The sequence below is a fragment of the Nelumbo nucifera genome, chromosome 4 (genome assembly GCF_055504915.1).
Source record: "Nelumbo nucifera cultivar China Antique chromosome 4, China Antique-T2T, whole genome shotgun sequence".
Lineage (NCBI taxonomy): Eukaryota > Viridiplantae > Streptophyta > Magnoliopsida > Proteales > Nelumbonaceae > Nelumbo > Nelumbo nucifera.
In genome coordinates this window covers 51,057,801-51,073,671 of record NC_142652.1, presented here as the reverse complement: position 1 = coordinate 51,073,671, position 15,871 = coordinate 51,057,801, and the positions used below count along the sequence as shown (strand labels likewise).

Below are 15,871 nucleotides of genomic sequence, written 5' to 3'. Positions count from 1 at the left end.
GTTAATAAAGATCTAAGCGAGCAAGAATTAAACGGGTGCGATCATACCAGCACTAATGCACCGAATCCCATCAGAACTCCGACGTTAAGTGTGCTTGGGCGAGAGTAGTACTAGGATGGGTGACCTCCTGGGAAGTCCTCGTGTTGCACCCCAATTTTATTAATATTTTATTTCGATATCGTATTTGCAAATTCCATTTGTCGTTTCGGCGAGACAAAGACAAACAACGCGCCGGATACTCGGACCATTTGCGGCACGATTGTCATTACTGAATGTGAACCGTGCAAAAACCGGGCTTTTGGCATTCGTCGTGCATTGTGGGCCCCGCGATAGTATTGCATCTATCCGGGGGTGCGGCAGATCTGAAAAGCTAACACTCTGCTCACGTAAGAGCTTGTGCACGGTTACCAAGGGAGGAAGGCTGCATACACAGTTTTTTCAAGTCTAAAACAATTAATGGAGGGGAGCAAGATAGTGCATAAAGATCTAAACGAGCATGAATTAAACGGGTGCGATCATACCAGCACTAATGCACCGGATCCCATCAGAACTCCGAAGTTAAGTGTGCTTGGGCGAGAGTAGTACTAGGATGGGTGACCTCCTGGGAAGTCCTCGTGTTGCACCCCAATTTTATTAATATTTTATTTCGATATCGTATTTGCAAATTCCATTTGTCGTTTCGGCGAGACAAACTCAAACAACGCGCCGGATACTCGGACTATTTGCGGCACGATCGTCATTACAGAATGGCAACGATGCAGGAATCGGGCTTTTGGCATTCGTCGTGCATTGTGGGCCCCGCGATAGTATTGCATCTATCCGGGGGTGCGGCAGATCTGAAAAGCAAACACCCTGCTCACGTAGGAGATTGTGCACGGTTACCAAGGGAGGAAGGCTGCATACACAGTTTTTTCAAATCTTAAACAATTAATGGAGGGGAGCAAGAGAGTGCATAAAGATCTTAGTGAGCATGAATTAAACGGGTGCGATTATACCAGCACTAATGCACCGGATCCCATCAGAACTCCGAAGTTAAGTGTGCTTGGGCGAGAGTAGTGCTAGAATGGGTGACCTCCTGGGAAGTCCTCGTGTTGCACCCCAATTTTATTAATATTTTATTTTGATTTGTATTTGCAAATTCCATTTGTTGTTTCTGGGAGACAACTGGAAACAATGCGTCGGATACTCGGACCATTTGCGGCACGATCGTCATTAATGAATGGCAACGATGCAAGAACCGGGCTTTCGGCATTCGTCATGCATTGTGGGCCCCGGGATAGTATTGCATCTATCCGGAGGTGCGACAGATCTGAAAAGCAAACACTCCGCTCACGTAGGAGCTTGTGCACGGTTACCAAGGGAGGAAGGCTGCATACACATTTTTTTCAAATCTAAAACAATTAATGGAAGGGAGCAAGATAGTTCATAAAGATCTAAGCGAGCATGAATTAAACGGGTGCGATCATACCAGCATTAATGCACCAGATCCCATCAGAACTCCGAAGTTAAGCGTGCTTGGGCCAGAGTAGAACTAGGATGGGTGACCTCCTGGGAAGTCCTTGTGTTGCACCCCAATTTTATTAATATTTTATTTCGATATCGTATTTGCAAATTCCATTTGTCGTTTCGGCGAGGCAAACTCAAACAACGCGCCGGATACTCGGACCATTTGCGGCACGATTGTCATTACTGAATGGGAACCGTGCAAAAACCGGGCTTTTGGCATTCGTCGTGCATTGTGGGCCCCGCGATAGTACTGCATCTATCCGGGGGTGCGGCAGATCTGAAAAACAAACACTCTGCTCACGTAGGAGCTTGTGCACGGTTACCAAGGGAGGAAGGCTGCATACACAGTTTTTTGAAATCTAAAACGATTAGTGGAGGGGAGCAAGATAGTGCATAAAGATCTAAGCGTGCATGAATTAAACGGGTGCGATCATACCAGCACTAATGCACCGGATCCCATCAGAACTCCGAAGTTAAGTGTGCTTGGGCGAGAGTAGTACTAGATTTGGTGACCTCCTAGGAAGTCCTCGTGTTGCACCCCAATTTTATTAATATTTTATTTTGATTTGTATTTGCAAATTCCATTTGTTGTTTCTGTAAGACAACTGGAAACAATGCGTCAGATACTCGGTCCATTTGCGGCACGATCGTCATTACTGAATGGCAACGATGCAAGAACCGGGCTTTCGGCATTCGTCATGCATTGTGGGCCCCGCGGTAGTATTGCATTTATCCGGAGGTGCGGCAGATCTGAAAAGCAAACACTCCGCTCACGTAGGAGCTTGTGCACGATTACCAAGGGAGGAAGGCAGCATACACATTTTTTTCAAATCTAAAACAATTAATGGAAGGGAGCAAGATAGTTCATGAAGATCTAAGCGAGCATGAATTAAACGGGTGCGATCATACCAGCACTAATGCACCGGATCCCACCAGAACTCCGAAGTTAAGTGTGCTTGGGCGAGAGTAGTATTAGGATGGGTGACCTCCTGGGAAGTCCTTGTGTTGCACCCCAATTTTATTAATATTTTATTTCGATATCGTATTTGCAAATTCCATTTGTCGTTTCGGCGAGACAAACTCAAACAACGCGCCGGATACTCGGACAATTTGCGGCACGATTGTCATTACAGAATGGGAACCGTGCAAAAACCGGGCTTTTGGCATTCGTCGTGCATTGTGGGCCCCGCGATAGTATTGCATCTATCCGGGGGTGCGGCAGATATGAAAATCAAACACTCTGCTCACGTAGGAGCTTGTGCACGGTTACCAAGGGAGGAAGGCTGCATACACAGTTTTTTGAAATCTAAAACAATTAGTGGAGGGGAGCAAGATAGTGCATAAAGATCTAAGCGAGCATGAATTAAACGGGTGCGATCATACCAGAACTAATGCACCGGATCCCATCAGAACTCCGAAGTTAAGTGTGCTTGGGCGAGAGTAGTACTAGAATGGGTGACCTCCTGGGAAGTCCTCGTGTTGCACCCCAATTTTATTAATATTTTATTTTGATTTTTATTTGCAAATTCCATTTGTTGTTTCTGGGAGACAACTGGAAACAATGCGTCGGATACTCGGACCATTTGCGGCACGATCGTCATTACTGAATGGCAACGATGCAAGAACCGGGCTTTCGGCATTCGTCATGCATTGTGGGCCCCGCGATAGTATTGCATCTATCCGGAGGTGCGGCAGATCTGAAAAGCAAACACTCCGCTCACGTAGGAGCTTGTGCACGGTTACCAAGGGAGGAAGGCTGCATACACATTTTTTTCAAATCTAAAACAATTAATGGAGGGGAGCAAGATAGTGCATAAAGATCTAAGCGAGCATGAATTAAACGGGTGCGATCATACCAGCACCAATGCACCGGATCCCATCAGAACTCCAAAGTTAAGTGTGCTTGGGCGAGAGTAGTACTAGGATGGGTGACCTCCCTGGAAGTCCTCGTGTTGCACTCCAATTTTATTAATATTTTATTTCGATATCGTATTTGCAAATTCCATTTGTTGTTTCTGGGAGACAACTGGAAACAATGCGTCGGATACTCGGACCATTTGCGTCACGATCGTCATTACTGAATGGCAACGATGCAGGAACCAGGCTTTCGGCATTCGTCGTGCATTGTGGGCCCCGCGATAGTATTGCATTTATCCGGTGGTGCGGCAGATCTGAAAAGCAAACAATCCGCTCACGTAGGAGATTGTGCACGGTTACCAAGGGAGGAAGGCTTCATACATAGTTTTTTCAAATCTAAAACAATTAATGGAGGGGAGCAAGATAGTGCATAAAGATCTAAGCGAGCATGAATTAAACGGGTGTGATCATACCAGCACTAATGCACCGGATCCCATCAGAACTCCGAAGTTACGTGTGCTTGGGCGAGAGTAGTACTAGAATGGGTGACCTCCTGGGAAATCCTCGTGTTGCACCCCAATTTTATTAATATTTTATTTTGACTTGTATTTGCAAATTCCATTTGTTGTTTCTGGGAGACAACTGGAAACAATGCGTCGGATACTCGGACCATTTGCGGCACGATCGTCATTACTGAATGGCAACGATGCAAGATCCGGGCTTTCGGCATTCGTCATGCGTTGTGGGCCCCGCGATAGTATTGCATCTATCCGGAGGTGCGGCAGATCTGAAAAGCAAACACTCCGCTCACGTAGGAGCTTGTGCACGGTTACCAAGGGAGGAAGGCTGCATACACATTTTTTTCAAATCTAAAACAATTAATGGAGGGGAGCAAGATAGTGCATAAAGATCTAAGCGAGCATGAATTAAACGGGTGCGATCATACCAGCACCAATGCACCGGATCCCATCAGAACTCCAAAGTTAAGTGTGCTTGGGCGAGAGTAGTACTAGGATGGGTGACCTCCCTGGAAGTCCTCGTGTTGCACCCCAATTTTATTAATATTTTATTTCGATATCGTATTTGCAAATTCCATTTGTCGTTTCGGCGAGACAAACACAAACAACGCGCCGGATACTCGGAACATTTGCGTCACGATCGTCATTACTGAATGGCAACGATGCAGGAACCAGGCTTTCGGCATTCGTCGTGCATTGTGGGCCCCGCGATAGTATTGCATTTATCCGGTGGTGCGGCAGATCTGAAAAGCAAACAATCCGCTCACGTAGGAGATTGTGCATGGTTACCAAGGGAGGAAGGCTTCATACATAGTTTTTTCAAATCTAAAACAATTAATGGAGGGGAGCAAGATAGTGCATAAAGATCTAAGCGAGCATGAATTAAACGGGTGTGATCATACCAGCACTAATGCACCGGATCCCATCAGAACTCCGAAGTTACGTGTGCTTGGGCGAGAGTAGTACTAGAATGGGTGACCTCCTGGGAAATCCTCGTGTTGCACCCCAATTTTATTAATATTTTATTTTGACTTGTATTTGCAAATTCCATTTGTTGTTTCTGGGAGACAACTGGAAACAATGCGTCGGATACTCGGACCATTTGCGGCACGATCGTCATTACTGAATGGCAACGATGCAAGATCCGGGCTTTCGGCATTCGTCATGCGTTGTGGGCCCCGCGATAGTATTGCATCTATCCGGAGGTGCGGCAGATCTGAAAAGCAAACACTCCGCTCACGTAGGAGCTTGTGCACGGTTACCAAGGGAGGAAGGCTGCATACACATTTTTTTCAAATCTAAAACAATTAATGGAGGGGAGCAAGATAGTGCATAAAGATCTAAGCGAGCATGAATTAAACGAGTGCGATCATACCAGCACTAATGCACCGGATCCCATCAGAACTCCGAAGGTAAGTGTGCTTGGGCGAGCGTAGTACTAGGATGGGTGACCTCTTGGGAAGTCCTCGTGTTGCACCCCAATTTTATTAATATTTTATTTCGATATCGTATTTGCAAATTCCATTTGTCGTTTCGGCGAGACAAACGCAAGCAACGCGCCGGATACTCGGACCATTTGCGGCACGATCGTCATTACGAATGGGAACCGTGCAAAAATCGGGCTTTTGGCATTCGTCGTGCATTGTGGGCCCCGCGATAGTATTGCATCTATCCAGGGGTGCGGCAGATCTGAAAAGCAAACACTCTGCTCACGTAGGAGCTTGTGCACGGTTACCAAGGGAGGAAGGCTGCATACACAGTTTTTTCAAGTCTAAAACAATTAATGGAGGGGAGCAAGATAGTGCATAAAGATCTAAGCCAGCATGAATTAAACGGGTGCGATCATACCAGCACTAATGCACCGGATCCCATCAGAACTCCGAAGTTAAGCGTGCTTGGGCGAGAGTAGTACTAGGATGGGTGACCTCTTGGGAAGTCCTCGTGTTGCACCCCAATTTTATTAATATTTTATTTCGATATCGTATTTGCAAATTCCATTTGTCGTTTTGGCGAGACAAAGACAAACAACGCGCCGGATACTCGGACCATTTGCGGCACGATTGTCATTACTGAATGGGAACCGTGCAAAAACCGGGCTTTTGGCATTCGTCGTTCATTGTGGGCCCCGCGATAGTATTGCATCTATCCGGGGGTGCGGCAGATCTGAAAAGCAAACACTCCGCTCACGTAGGAGCTTGTGCACGGTTACCAAGGGAGGAAGGCTGCATACACATTTTTTTCAAATCTAAAACAATTAATGGAGGGGAGCAAGATAGTGCATAAAGATCTAAACGAGCATGAATTAAACGGGTGCGATCATACCAGCACAATTGCACCGGATCCCATCAGAACTCCGAAGTTAAGTGTGCTTGGGCGAGAGTAGTACTTGAATGGGTGACCTCCTGGGAAGTCCTCGTGTTGCACCCCAATTTTATTAATATTTTATTTTGATTTGTATTTGCAAATTCCATTTGTTGTTTCTGGGAGACAACTGGAAACAATGCGTCGGATACTCGGACCATTTGCGGCACGATCGTCATTACTGAATGGCAACGATGCAAGAACCGGGCTTTCGGCATTCGTCATGCATTGTGGGCCCCGGGATAGTATTGCATCTAACAGGAGGTGCGGCAGATCTGAAAAGCAAACACTCCGCTCACGTAGGAGCTTGTGCACGGTTACCAAGGGAGGAAGGCTGCATACACATTTTTTTCAAATCTAAAACAATTAATGGAAGGGAGCAAGATAGTTCATAAAGATCTAAGCGAGCTTGAATTAAACGGGTGCGATCATACCAGCACTAATGCACCGGATCCCATCAGAACTCCGAAGTTAAGCGTGCTTGGGCGAGAGTAGTACTAGGATGGGTGACCTCTTGGGAAGTCCTTGTGTTGCACCCCAATTTTATTAATATTTTATTTCGATATCGTATTTGCAAATTCCATTTGTCGTTTCGGCGAGACAAACGCAAACAACGCGCCGGATACTCGGAACATTTGCGTCACGATCGTCATTACTGAATGGCAACGATGCAGGAACCAGGCTTTCGGCATTCGTCGTGCATTGTGGGCCCCGCGATAGTATTGCATTTATCCGGTGGTGCGGCAGATCTGAAAAGCAAACAATCCGCTCACGTAGGAGATTGTGCACGGTTACCAAGGGAGGAAGGCTTCATACATAGTTTTTTCAAATCTAAAACAATTAATGGAGGGTAGCAAGATAGTGCATAAAGATCTAAGCGAGCATGAATTAAACGGGTGTGATCATACCAGCACTAATGCACCGGATCCCATCAGAACTCCGAAGTTACGTGTGCTTGGGCGAGAGTAGTACTAGAATGGGTGACCTCCTGGGAAATCCTCGTGTTGCACCCCAATTTTATTAATATTTTATTTTGACTTGTATTTGCAAATTCCATTTGTTGTTTCTGGGAGACAACTGGAAACAATGTGTCGGATACTCGGACCATTTGCGGCACGATCGTCATTACTGAATGGCAACGATGCAAGATCCGGGCTTTCGGCATTCGTCATGCGTTGTGGGCCCCGCGATAGTATTGCATCTATCCGGAGGTGCGGCAGATCTGAAAAGCAAACACTCCGCTCACGTAGGAGCTTGTGCACGGTTACCAAGGGAGGAAGGCTGCATACACATTTTTTTCAAATCTAAAACAATTAATGGAGGGGAGCAAGATAGTGCATAAAGATCTAAGCGAGCATGAATTAAACGGGTGCGATCATACCAGCACCAATGCACCGGATCCCATCAGAACTCCAAAGTTAAGTGTGCTTGGGCGAGAGTAGTACTAGGATGGGTGACCTCCCTGGAAGTCCTCGTGTTGCACCCCAATTTTATTAATATTTTATTTCGATATCGTATTTGCAAATTCCATTTGTCGTTTCGGCGAGACAAACACAAACAACGCGCCGGATACTCGGAACATTTGCGTCACGATCGTCATTACTGAATGGCAACGATGCAGGAACCAGGCTTTCGGCATTCGTCGTGCATTGTGGGCCCCGCGATAGTATTGCATTTATCCGGTGGTGCGGCAGATCTGAAAAGCAAACAATCCGCTCACGTAGGAGATTGTGCACGGTTACCAAGGGAGGAAGGCTTCATACTTAGTTTTTTCAAATCTAAAACAATTAATGGAGGGGAGCAAAATAGTGCATAAAGATCTAAGCGAGCATGAATTAAACGGGTGTGATCATACCAGCACTAATGCACCGGATCCCATCAGAACTCCGAAGTTAGGTGTGCTTGGGCGAGAGTAGTACTAGAATGGGTGACCTCCTGGGAAATCCTCGTGTTGCACCCCAATTTTATTAATATTTTATTTTGACTTGTATTTGCAAATTCCATTTGTTGTTTCTGGGAGACAACTGGAAACAATGCGTCGGATACTCGGACCATTTGCGGCACGATCGTCATTACTGAATGGCAACGATGCAAGATCCGGGCTTTCGGCATTCGTCATGCGTTGTGGGCCCCGCGATAGTATTGCATCTATCCGGAGGTGCGGCAGATCTGAAAAGCAAACACTCCGCCCACGTAGGAGCTTGTGCACGGTTACCATGGGAGGAAGGCTGCATACACATTTTTTTCAAATCTAAAACAATTAATGGAGGGGAGCAAGATAGTGCATAAATATCTAAGCGAGCATGAATTAAACGAGTGCGATCATACCAGCACTAATGCACCGGATCCCATCAGAACTCCGAAGGTAAGTGTGCTTGGGCGAGCGTAGTACTAGGATGGGTGACCTCCTGGGAAGTCCTCGTGTTGCACCCCAATTTTATTAATATTTTATTTCGATATCGTATTTGCAAATTCCATTTGTCGTTTCGGCGAGACAAACGCAAGCAACGCGCCGGATACTCGGACCATTTGCGGCACGATCGTCATTACGAATGGGAACCGTGCAAAAACCGGGCTTTTGGCATTCGTCGTGCATTGTGGGCCCCGCGATAGTATTGCATCTATCCAGGGGTGCGGCAGATCTGAAAAGCAAACACTCTGCTCACGTAGGAGCTTGTGCACGGTTACCAAGGGAGGAAGGCTGCATACACAGTTTTTTCAAGTCTAAAACAATTAATGGAGGGGAGCAAGATAGTGCATAAAGATCTAAGCCAGCATGAATTAAACGTGTGCGATCATACCAGCACTAATGCACCGGATCCCATCAGAACTCCGAAGTTAAGCGTGCTTGGGCGAGAGTAGTACTAGGATGGGTGACCTCTTGGGAAGTCCTCGTGTTGCACCCCAATTTTATTAATATTTTATTTTGATTTGTATTTGCAAATTCCATTTGTTGTTTCTGGGAGACAACTGGAAACAATGCGTCGGATACTCGGACCATTTGCGGCACGATCGTCATTACTGAATGGCAACGATGCAAGAACCGGGCTTTCGGCATTCGTCATGCATTGTGGGCCCCGCGATAGTATTGCATCTATCCGGATGTGCGGCAGATCTGAAAAGCAAACACTCCGCTCACGTAGGAGCTTGTGCACGGTTACCAAGGGAGGAAGACTGCATACACATTTTTTTCAAATCTAAAACAATTAATGGAAGGGAGCAAGATAGTTAATAAAGATCTAAGCGAGCAAGAATTAAACGGGTGCGATCATACCAGCACTAATGCACCGAATCCCATCAGAACTCCGACGTTAAGTGTGCTTGGGCGAGAGTAGTACTAGGATGGGTGACCTCCTGGGAAGTCCTCGTGTTGCACCCCAATTTTATTAATATTTTATTTCGATATCGTATTTGCAAATTCCATTTGTCGTTTTGGCGAGACAAAGACAAACAACGCGCCGGATACTCGGACCATTTGCGGCACGATTGTCATTACTGAATGGGAACCGTGCAAAAACCGGGCTTTTGGCATTCATCGTTCATTGTGGGCCCCGCGATAGTATTGCATCTATCCGGGGGTGCGGCAGATCTGAAAAGCAAACACTCCGCTCACGTAGGAGCTTGTGCACGGTTACCAAGGGAGGAAGGCTGCATACACATTTTTTTCAAATCTAAAACAATTAATGGAGGGGAGCAAGATAGTGCATAAAGATCTAAGCGAGCATGAATTAAACGAGTGCGATCATACCAGCACTAATGCACCGGATCCCATCAGAACTCCGAAGGTAAGTGTGCTTGGGCGAGCGTAGTACTAGGATGGGTGACCTCCTGGGAAGTCCTCGTGTTGCACCCCAATTTTATTAATAATTTATTTTGATTTGTATTTGCAAATTCCATTTGTTGTTTCTGGGAGACAACTGGAAACAATGCGTCGGATACTCGGACCATTTGCGGCACGATCGTCATTTCTGAATGGCAACGATGCAAGAACCGGGCTTTCGGCATCCGTCATGCATTGTGGGCCCCGCGATAGTATTGCATCTATCCGGAGGTGCGGCAGATCTGAAAAGCAAACACTCCGCTCACGTAGGAGCTTGTGCACGGTTACCAAGGGAGGAAGGTTGCATACACATTTTTTTCAAATCTAAAACAATTAATGGAGGGGAGCAAGATAGTGCATAAAGATCTAAGCGAGCATGAATTAAACGGGTGCGATCATACCAGCACCAATGCACCGGATCCCATCAGAACTCCAAAGTTAAGTGTGCTTGGGCGAGAGTAGTACTAGGATGGGTGACCTCCCTGGAAGTCCTCGTGTTGCACCCCAATTTTATTAATATTTTATTTCGATATCGTATTTGCAAATTCCATTTGTCGTTTCGGCGAGACAAACGCAAACAACGCGCCGGATACTCGGATCATTTGCGTCACTATCGTCATTACTGAATGGCAATGATGCAGGAACCAGGCTTTCGGCATTCGTCGTGCATTGTGGGCCCCGCGATAGTATTGCATCTATCCGGAGGTGCGGCAGATCTGAAAAGCAAACACTCTGCTCACGTAGGAGATTGTGCACGGTTACCAAGGGAGGAAGGCTGCATACACAGTTTTTTCAAATCTTAAACAATTAATGGAGGGGAGCAAGATAGTGCATAAAGATCTTAGTGAGCATGAATTAAACGGGTGCGATTATACCAGCACTAATGCACCGGATCCCATCAGAACTCCGAAGTTAAGTGTGCTTGGGCGAGAGTAGTGCTAGAATGGGTGACCTCCTGGGAAGTCCTCGTGTTGCACCCCAATTTTATTAATATTTTATTTTGATTTGTATTTGCAAATTCCATTTGTTGTTTCTGGGAGACAACTGGAAACAATGCGTCGGATACTCGGACCATTTGCGGCACGATCGTCATTACTGAATGGCAACGATGCAAGAACCGGGCTTTCGGCATTCGTCATGCATTGTGGGCCCCGGGATAGTATTGCATCTATCCGGAGGTGCGGCAGATCTGAAAAGCAAACACTCCGCTCACGTAGGAGCTTGTGCACGGTTACCAAGGGAGGAAGGCTGCATACACATTTTTTTCAAATCTAAAACAATTAATGGAGGGGAGCAAGATAGTGCATAAAGATCTAAGCGAGCATGAATTAAACGGGTGCGATCATACCAGCACCAATGCACCGGATCCCATCAGAACTCCAAAGTTAAGTGTGCTTGGGCGAGAGTAGTACTAGGATGGGTGACCTCCCTGGAAGTCCTCGTGTTGCACCCCAATTTTATTAATATTTTATTTCGATATCGTATTTGCAAATTCCATTTGTCGTTTCGGCGAGACAAACACAAACAACGCGCCGGATACTCGGAACATTTGCGTCACGATCGTCATTACTGAATGGCAACGATGCAGGAACCAGGCTTTCGGCATTCGTCGTGCATTGTGGGCCCCGCGATAGTATTGCATTTATCCGGTGGTGCGGCAGATCTGAAAAGCAAACACTCCGCTCACGTAGGAGCTTGTGCACGGTTACCAAGGGAGGAAGACTGCATACACATTTTTTTCAAATCTAAAACAATTAATGGAAGGGAGCAAGATAGTTAATAAAGATCTAAGCGAGCAAGAATTAAACGGGTGCGATCATACCAGCACTAATGCACCGAATCCCATCAGAACTCCGACGTTAAGTGTGCTTGGGCGAGAGTAGTACTAGGATGGGTGACCTCCTGGGAAGTCCTCGTGTTGCACCCCAATTTTATTAATATTTTATTTCGATATCGTATTTGCAAATTCCATTTGTCGTTTCGGCGAGACAAAGACAAACAACGCGCCGGATACTCGGACCATTTGCGGCACGATTGTCATTACTGAATGTGAACCGTGCAAAAACCGGGCTTTTGGCATTCGTCGTGCATTGTGGGCCCCGCGATAGTATTGCATCTATCCGGGGGTGCGGCAGATCTGAAAAGCTAACACTCTGCTCACGTAAGAGCTTGTGCACGGTTACCAAGGGAGGAAGGCTGCATACACAGTTTTTTCAAGTCTAAAACAATTAATGGAGGGGAGCAAGATAGTGCATAAAGATCTAAACGAGCATGAATTAAACGGGTGCGATCATACCAGCACTAATGCACCGGATCCCATCAGAACTCCGAAGTTAAGTGTGCTTGGGCGAGAGTAGTACTAGGATGGGTGACCTCCTGGGAAGTCCTCGTGTTGCACCCCAATTTTATTAATATTTTATTTCGATATCGTATTTGCAAATTCCATTTGTCGTTTCGGCGAGACAAACTCAAACAACGCGCCGGATACTCGGACTATTTGCGGCACGATCGTCATTACAGAATGGCAACGATGCAGGAATCGGGCTTTTGGCATTCGTCGTGCATTGTGGGCCCCGCGATAGTATTGCATCTATCCGGGGGTGCGGCAGATCTGAAAAGCAAACACCCTGCTCACGTAGGAGATTGTGCACGGTTACCAAGGGAGGAAGGCTGCATACACAGTTTTTTCAAATCTTAAACAATTAATGGAGGGGAGCAAGAGAGTGCATAAAGATCTTAGTGAGCATGAATTAAACGGGTGCGATTATACCAGCACTAATGCACCGGATCCCATCAGAACTCCGAAGTTAAGTGTGCTTGGGCGAGAGTAGTGCTAGAATGGGTGACCTCCTGGGAAGTCCTCGTGTTGCACCCCAATTTTATTAATATTTTATTTTGATTTGTATTTGCAAATTCCATTTGTTGTTTCTGGGAGACAACTGGAAACAATGCGTCGGATACTCGGACCATTTGCGGCACGATCGTCATTAATGAATGGCAACGATGCAAGAACCGGGCTTTCGGCATTCGTCATGCATTGTGGGCCCCGGGATAGTATTGCATCTATCCGGAGGTGCGACAGATCTGAAAAGCAAACACTCCGCTCACGTAGGAGCTTGTGCACGGTTACCAAGGGAGGAAGGCTGCATACACATTTTTTTCAAATCTAAAACAATTAATGGAAGGGAGCAAGATAGTTCATAAAGATCTAAGCGAGCATGAATTAAACGGGTGCGATCATACCAGCATTAATGCACCAGATCCCATCAGAACTCCGAAGTTAAGCGTGCTTGGGCCAGAGTAGAACTAGGATGGGTGACCTCCTGGGAAGTCCTTGTGTTGCACCCCAATTTTATTAATATTTTATTTCGATATCGTATTTGCAAATTCCATTTGTCGTTTCGGCGAGGCAAACTCAAACAACGCGCCGGATACTCGGACCATTTGCGGCACGATTGTCATTACTGAATGGGAACCGTGCAAAAACCGGGCTTTTGGCATTCGTCGTGCATTGTGGGCCCCGCGATAGTACTGCATCTATCCGGGGGTGCGGCAGATCTGAAAAACAAACACTCTGCTCACGTAGGAGCTTGTGCACGGTTACCAAGGGAGGAAGGCTGCATACACAGTTTTTTGAAATCTAAAACGATTAGTGGAGGGGAGCAAGATAGTGCATAAAGATCTAAGCGTGCATGAATTAAACGGGTGCGATCATACCAGCACTAATGCACCGGATCCCATCAGAACTCCGAAGTTAAGTGTGCTTGGGCGAGAGTAGTACTAGATTTGGTGACCTCCTAGGAAGTCCTCGTGTTGCACCCCAATTTTATTAATATTTTATTTTGATTTGTATTTGCAAATTCCATTTGTTGTTTCTGTAAGACAACTGGAAACAATGCGTCAGATACTCGGTCCATTTGCGGCACGATCGTCATTACTGAATGGCAACGATGCAAGAACCGGGCTTTCGGCATTCGTCATGCATTGTGGGCCCCGCGGTAGTATTGCATTTATCCGGAGGTGCGGCAGATCTGAAAAGCAAACACTCCGCTCACGTAGGAGCTTGTGCACGATTACCAAGGGAGGAAGGCAGCATACACATTTTTTTCAAATCTAAAACAATTAATGGAAGGGAGCAAGATAGTTCATGAAGATCTAAGCGAGCATGAATTAAACGGGTGCGATCATACCAGCACTAATGCACCGGATCCCACCAGAACTCCGAAGTTAAGTGTGCTTGGGCGAGAGTAGTATTAGGATGGGTGACCTCCTGGGAAGTCCTTGTGTTGCACCCCAATTTTATTAATATTTTATTTCGATATCGTATTTGCAAATTCCATTTGTCGTTTCGGCGAGACAAACTCAAACAACGCGCCGGATACTCGGACAATTTGCGGCACGATTGTCATTACAGAATGGGAACCGTGCAAAAACCGGGCTTTTGGCATTCGTCGTGCATTGTGGGCCCCGCGATAGTATTGCATCTATCCGGGGGTGCGGCAGATATGAAAATCAAACACTCTGCTCACGTAGGAGCTTGTGCACGGTTACCAAGGGAGGAAGGCTGCATACACAGTTTTTTGAAATCTAAAACAATTAGTGGAGGGGAGCAAGATAGTGCATAAAGATCTAAGCGAGCATGAATTAAACGGGTGCGATCATACCAGAACTAATGCACCGGATCCCATCAGAACTCCGAAGTTAAGTGTGCTTGGGCGAGAGTAGTACTAGAATGGGTGACCTCCTGGGAAGTCCTCGTGTTGCACCCCAATTTTATTAATATTTTATTTTGATTTTTATTTGCAAATTCCATTTGTTGTTTCTGGGAGACAACTGGAAACAATGCGTCGGATACTCGGACCATTTGCGGCACGATCGTCATTACTGAATGGCAACGATGCAAGAACCGGGCTTTCGGCATTCGTCATGCATTGTGGGCCCCGCGATAGTATTGCATCTATCCGGAGGTGCGGCAGATCTGAAAAGCAAACACTCCGCTCACGTAGGAGCTTGTGCACGGTTACCAAGGGAGGAAGGCTGCATACACATTTTTTTCAAATCTAAAACAATTAATGGAGGGGAGCAAGATAGTGCATAAAGATCTAAGCGAGCATGAATTAAACGGGTGCGATCATACCAGCACCAATGCACCGGATCCCATCAGAACTCCAAAGTTAAGTGTGCTTGGGCGAGAGTAGTACTAGGATGGGTGACCTCCCTGGAAGTCCTCGTGTTGCACTCCAATTTTATTAATATTTTATTTCGATATCGTATTTGCAAATTCCATTTGTTGTTTCTGGGAGACAACTGGAAACAATGCGTCGGATACTCGGACCATTTGCGTCACGATCGTCATTACTGAATGGCAACGATGCAGGAACCAGGCTTTCGGCATTCGTCGTGCATTGTGGGCCCCGCGATAGTATTGCATTTATCCGGTGGTGCGGCAGATCTGAAAAGCAAACAATCCGCTCACGTAGGAGATTGTGCACGGTTACCAAGGGAGGAAGGCTTCATACATAGTTTTTTCAAATCTAAAACAATTAATGGAGGGGAGCAAGATAGTGCATAAAGATCTAAGCGAGCATGAATTAAACGGGTGTGATCATACCAGCACTAATGCACCGGATCCCATCAGAACTCCGAAGTTACGTGTGCTTGGGCGAGAGTAGTACTAGAATGGGTGACCTCCTGGGAAATCCTCGTGTTGCACCCCAATTTTATTAATATTTTATTTTGACTTGTATTTGCAAATTCCATTTGTTGTTTCTGGGAGACAACTGGAAACAATGCGTCGGATACTCGGACC

General features: G+C 46.2%; 32 non-coding genes and 2 pseudogenes across 32 annotated transcripts; all 34 read left to right on the top strand.

The window, feature by feature from the left end:
• Positions 1-33: 33 nt before the first annotated feature.
• On the top strand, positions 34-152 carry LOC148794322 (5S ribosomal RNA). The gene has a single exon (XR_016075762.1). It is a non-coding gene; the product is annotated as a 5S ribosomal RNA (ribosomal RNA).
• A 355-nt stretch (positions 153-507) lies between these two features.
• On the top strand, positions 508-626 carry LOC148794321 (5S ribosomal RNA). Its single transcript, XR_016070861.1, has one exon. It is a non-coding gene; the product is annotated as a 5S ribosomal RNA (ribosomal RNA).
• A 355-nt stretch (positions 627-981) lies between these two features.
• On the top strand, positions 982-1,100 carry LOC148794320 (5S ribosomal RNA). The gene has a single exon (XR_016075344.1). It is a non-coding gene; the product is annotated as a 5S ribosomal RNA (ribosomal RNA).
• Positions 1,101-1,454: 354 nt separating this feature from the next.
• Positions 1,455-1,573, top strand: LOC148794319 (5S ribosomal RNA; annotated as a pseudogene).
• Positions 1,574-1,928: 355 nt separating this feature from the next.
• Positions 1,929-2,047, top strand: LOC148794318 (5S ribosomal RNA). Its single transcript, XR_016070305.1, has one exon. It is a non-coding gene; the product is annotated as a 5S ribosomal RNA (ribosomal RNA).
• Positions 2,048-2,401: 354 nt separating this feature from the next.
• On the top strand, positions 2,402-2,520 carry LOC148794317 (5S ribosomal RNA). The gene has a single exon (XR_016068909.1). It is a non-coding gene; the product is annotated as a 5S ribosomal RNA (ribosomal RNA).
• Positions 2,521-2,875: 355 nt separating this feature from the next.
• Positions 2,876-2,994, top strand: LOC148794316 (5S ribosomal RNA). Its single transcript, XR_016073650.1, has one exon. It is a non-coding gene; the product is annotated as a 5S ribosomal RNA (ribosomal RNA).
• A 354-nt stretch (positions 2,995-3,348) lies between these two features.
• LOC148794315 (5S ribosomal RNA) lies at positions 3,349-3,467 on the top strand. The gene has a single exon (XR_016069981.1). It is a non-coding gene; the product is annotated as a 5S ribosomal RNA (ribosomal RNA).
• Positions 3,468-3,822: 355 nt separating this feature from the next.
• On the top strand, positions 3,823-3,941 carry LOC148794314 (5S ribosomal RNA). The gene has a single exon (XR_016075554.1). It is a non-coding gene; the product is annotated as a 5S ribosomal RNA (ribosomal RNA).
• Positions 3,942-4,295: 354 nt separating this feature from the next.
• Positions 4,296-4,414, top strand: LOC148794313 (5S ribosomal RNA). The gene has a single exon (XR_016069615.1). It is a non-coding gene; the product is annotated as a 5S ribosomal RNA (ribosomal RNA).
• A 355-nt stretch (positions 4,415-4,769) lies between these two features.
• On the top strand, positions 4,770-4,888 carry LOC148794312 (5S ribosomal RNA). The gene has a single exon (XR_016075553.1). It is a non-coding gene; the product is annotated as a 5S ribosomal RNA (ribosomal RNA).
• Positions 4,889-5,242: 354 nt separating this feature from the next.
• On the top strand, positions 5,243-5,361 carry LOC148794311 (5S ribosomal RNA). Its single transcript, XR_016069079.1, has one exon. It is a non-coding gene; the product is annotated as a 5S ribosomal RNA (ribosomal RNA).
• A 354-nt stretch (positions 5,362-5,715) lies between these two features.
• LOC148794310 (5S ribosomal RNA) lies at positions 5,716-5,834 on the top strand. Its single transcript, XR_016069333.1, has one exon. It is a non-coding gene; the product is annotated as a 5S ribosomal RNA (ribosomal RNA).
• A 355-nt stretch (positions 5,835-6,189) lies between these two features.
• Positions 6,190-6,308, top strand: LOC148794309 (5S ribosomal RNA). Its single transcript, XR_016070956.1, has one exon. It is a non-coding gene; the product is annotated as a 5S ribosomal RNA (ribosomal RNA).
• A 354-nt stretch (positions 6,309-6,662) lies between these two features.
• On the top strand, positions 6,663-6,781 carry LOC148794308 (5S ribosomal RNA). The gene has a single exon (XR_016071301.1). It is a non-coding gene; the product is annotated as a 5S ribosomal RNA (ribosomal RNA).
• A 355-nt stretch (positions 6,782-7,136) lies between these two features.
• On the top strand, positions 7,137-7,255 carry LOC148794307 (5S ribosomal RNA). Its single transcript, XR_016075551.1, has one exon. It is a non-coding gene; the product is annotated as a 5S ribosomal RNA (ribosomal RNA).
• A 354-nt stretch (positions 7,256-7,609) lies between these two features.
• Positions 7,610-7,728, top strand: LOC148794306 (5S ribosomal RNA). The gene has a single exon (XR_016069614.1). It is a non-coding gene; the product is annotated as a 5S ribosomal RNA (ribosomal RNA).
• A 355-nt stretch (positions 7,729-8,083) lies between these two features.
• LOC148794305 (5S ribosomal RNA) lies at positions 8,084-8,202 on the top strand. The gene has a single exon (XR_016075455.1). It is a non-coding gene; the product is annotated as a 5S ribosomal RNA (ribosomal RNA).
• Positions 8,203-8,556: 354 nt separating this feature from the next.
• LOC148794304 (5S ribosomal RNA) lies at positions 8,557-8,675 on the top strand. Its single transcript, XR_016068863.1, has one exon. It is a non-coding gene; the product is annotated as a 5S ribosomal RNA (ribosomal RNA).
• Positions 8,676-9,029: 354 nt separating this feature from the next.
• On the top strand, positions 9,030-9,148 carry LOC148794303 (5S ribosomal RNA). Its single transcript, XR_016071792.1, has one exon. It is a non-coding gene; the product is annotated as a 5S ribosomal RNA (ribosomal RNA).
• A 354-nt stretch (positions 9,149-9,502) lies between these two features.
• Positions 9,503-9,621, top strand: LOC148794302 (5S ribosomal RNA). Its single transcript, XR_016075761.1, has one exon. It is a non-coding gene; the product is annotated as a 5S ribosomal RNA (ribosomal RNA).
• A 355-nt stretch (positions 9,622-9,976) lies between these two features.
• On the top strand, positions 9,977-10,095 carry LOC148794301 (5S ribosomal RNA). Its single transcript, XR_016068862.1, has one exon. It is a non-coding gene; the product is annotated as a 5S ribosomal RNA (ribosomal RNA).
• Positions 10,096-10,449: 354 nt separating this feature from the next.
• LOC148794300 (5S ribosomal RNA) lies at positions 10,450-10,568 on the top strand. Its single transcript, XR_016069613.1, has one exon. It is a non-coding gene; the product is annotated as a 5S ribosomal RNA (ribosomal RNA).
• Positions 10,569-10,923: 355 nt separating this feature from the next.
• On the top strand, positions 10,924-11,042 carry LOC148794299 (5S ribosomal RNA). The gene has a single exon (XR_016075343.1). It is a non-coding gene; the product is annotated as a 5S ribosomal RNA (ribosomal RNA).
• A 354-nt stretch (positions 11,043-11,396) lies between these two features.
• On the top strand, positions 11,397-11,515 carry LOC148794298 (5S ribosomal RNA). The gene has a single exon (XR_016069612.1). It is a non-coding gene; the product is annotated as a 5S ribosomal RNA (ribosomal RNA).
• Positions 11,516-11,870: 355 nt separating this feature from the next.
• Positions 11,871-11,989, top strand: LOC148794297 (5S ribosomal RNA). The gene has a single exon (XR_016075760.1). It is a non-coding gene; the product is annotated as a 5S ribosomal RNA (ribosomal RNA).
• A 355-nt stretch (positions 11,990-12,344) lies between these two features.
• LOC148794296 (5S ribosomal RNA) lies at positions 12,345-12,463 on the top strand. The gene has a single exon (XR_016070859.1). It is a non-coding gene; the product is annotated as a 5S ribosomal RNA (ribosomal RNA).
• A 355-nt stretch (positions 12,464-12,818) lies between these two features.
• On the top strand, positions 12,819-12,937 carry LOC148794295 (5S ribosomal RNA). Its single transcript, XR_016075342.1, has one exon. It is a non-coding gene; the product is annotated as a 5S ribosomal RNA (ribosomal RNA).
• A 354-nt stretch (positions 12,938-13,291) lies between these two features.
• Positions 13,292-13,410, top strand: LOC148794294 (5S ribosomal RNA; annotated as a pseudogene).
• Positions 13,411-13,765: 355 nt separating this feature from the next.
• LOC148794293 (5S ribosomal RNA) lies at positions 13,766-13,884 on the top strand. Its single transcript, XR_016070304.1, has one exon. It is a non-coding gene; the product is annotated as a 5S ribosomal RNA (ribosomal RNA).
• Positions 13,885-14,238: 354 nt separating this feature from the next.
• Positions 14,239-14,357, top strand: LOC148794292 (5S ribosomal RNA). The gene has a single exon (XR_016068908.1). It is a non-coding gene; the product is annotated as a 5S ribosomal RNA (ribosomal RNA).
• A 355-nt stretch (positions 14,358-14,712) lies between these two features.
• Positions 14,713-14,831, top strand: LOC148794291 (5S ribosomal RNA). The gene has a single exon (XR_016073649.1). It is a non-coding gene; the product is annotated as a 5S ribosomal RNA (ribosomal RNA).
• A 354-nt stretch (positions 14,832-15,185) lies between these two features.
• On the top strand, positions 15,186-15,304 carry LOC148794290 (5S ribosomal RNA). The gene has a single exon (XR_016069980.1). It is a non-coding gene; the product is annotated as a 5S ribosomal RNA (ribosomal RNA).
• Positions 15,305-15,659: 355 nt separating this feature from the next.
• On the top strand, positions 15,660-15,778 carry LOC148794289 (5S ribosomal RNA). The gene has a single exon (XR_016075550.1). It is a non-coding gene; the product is annotated as a 5S ribosomal RNA (ribosomal RNA).
• Positions 15,779-15,871: the final 93 nt, after the last annotated feature.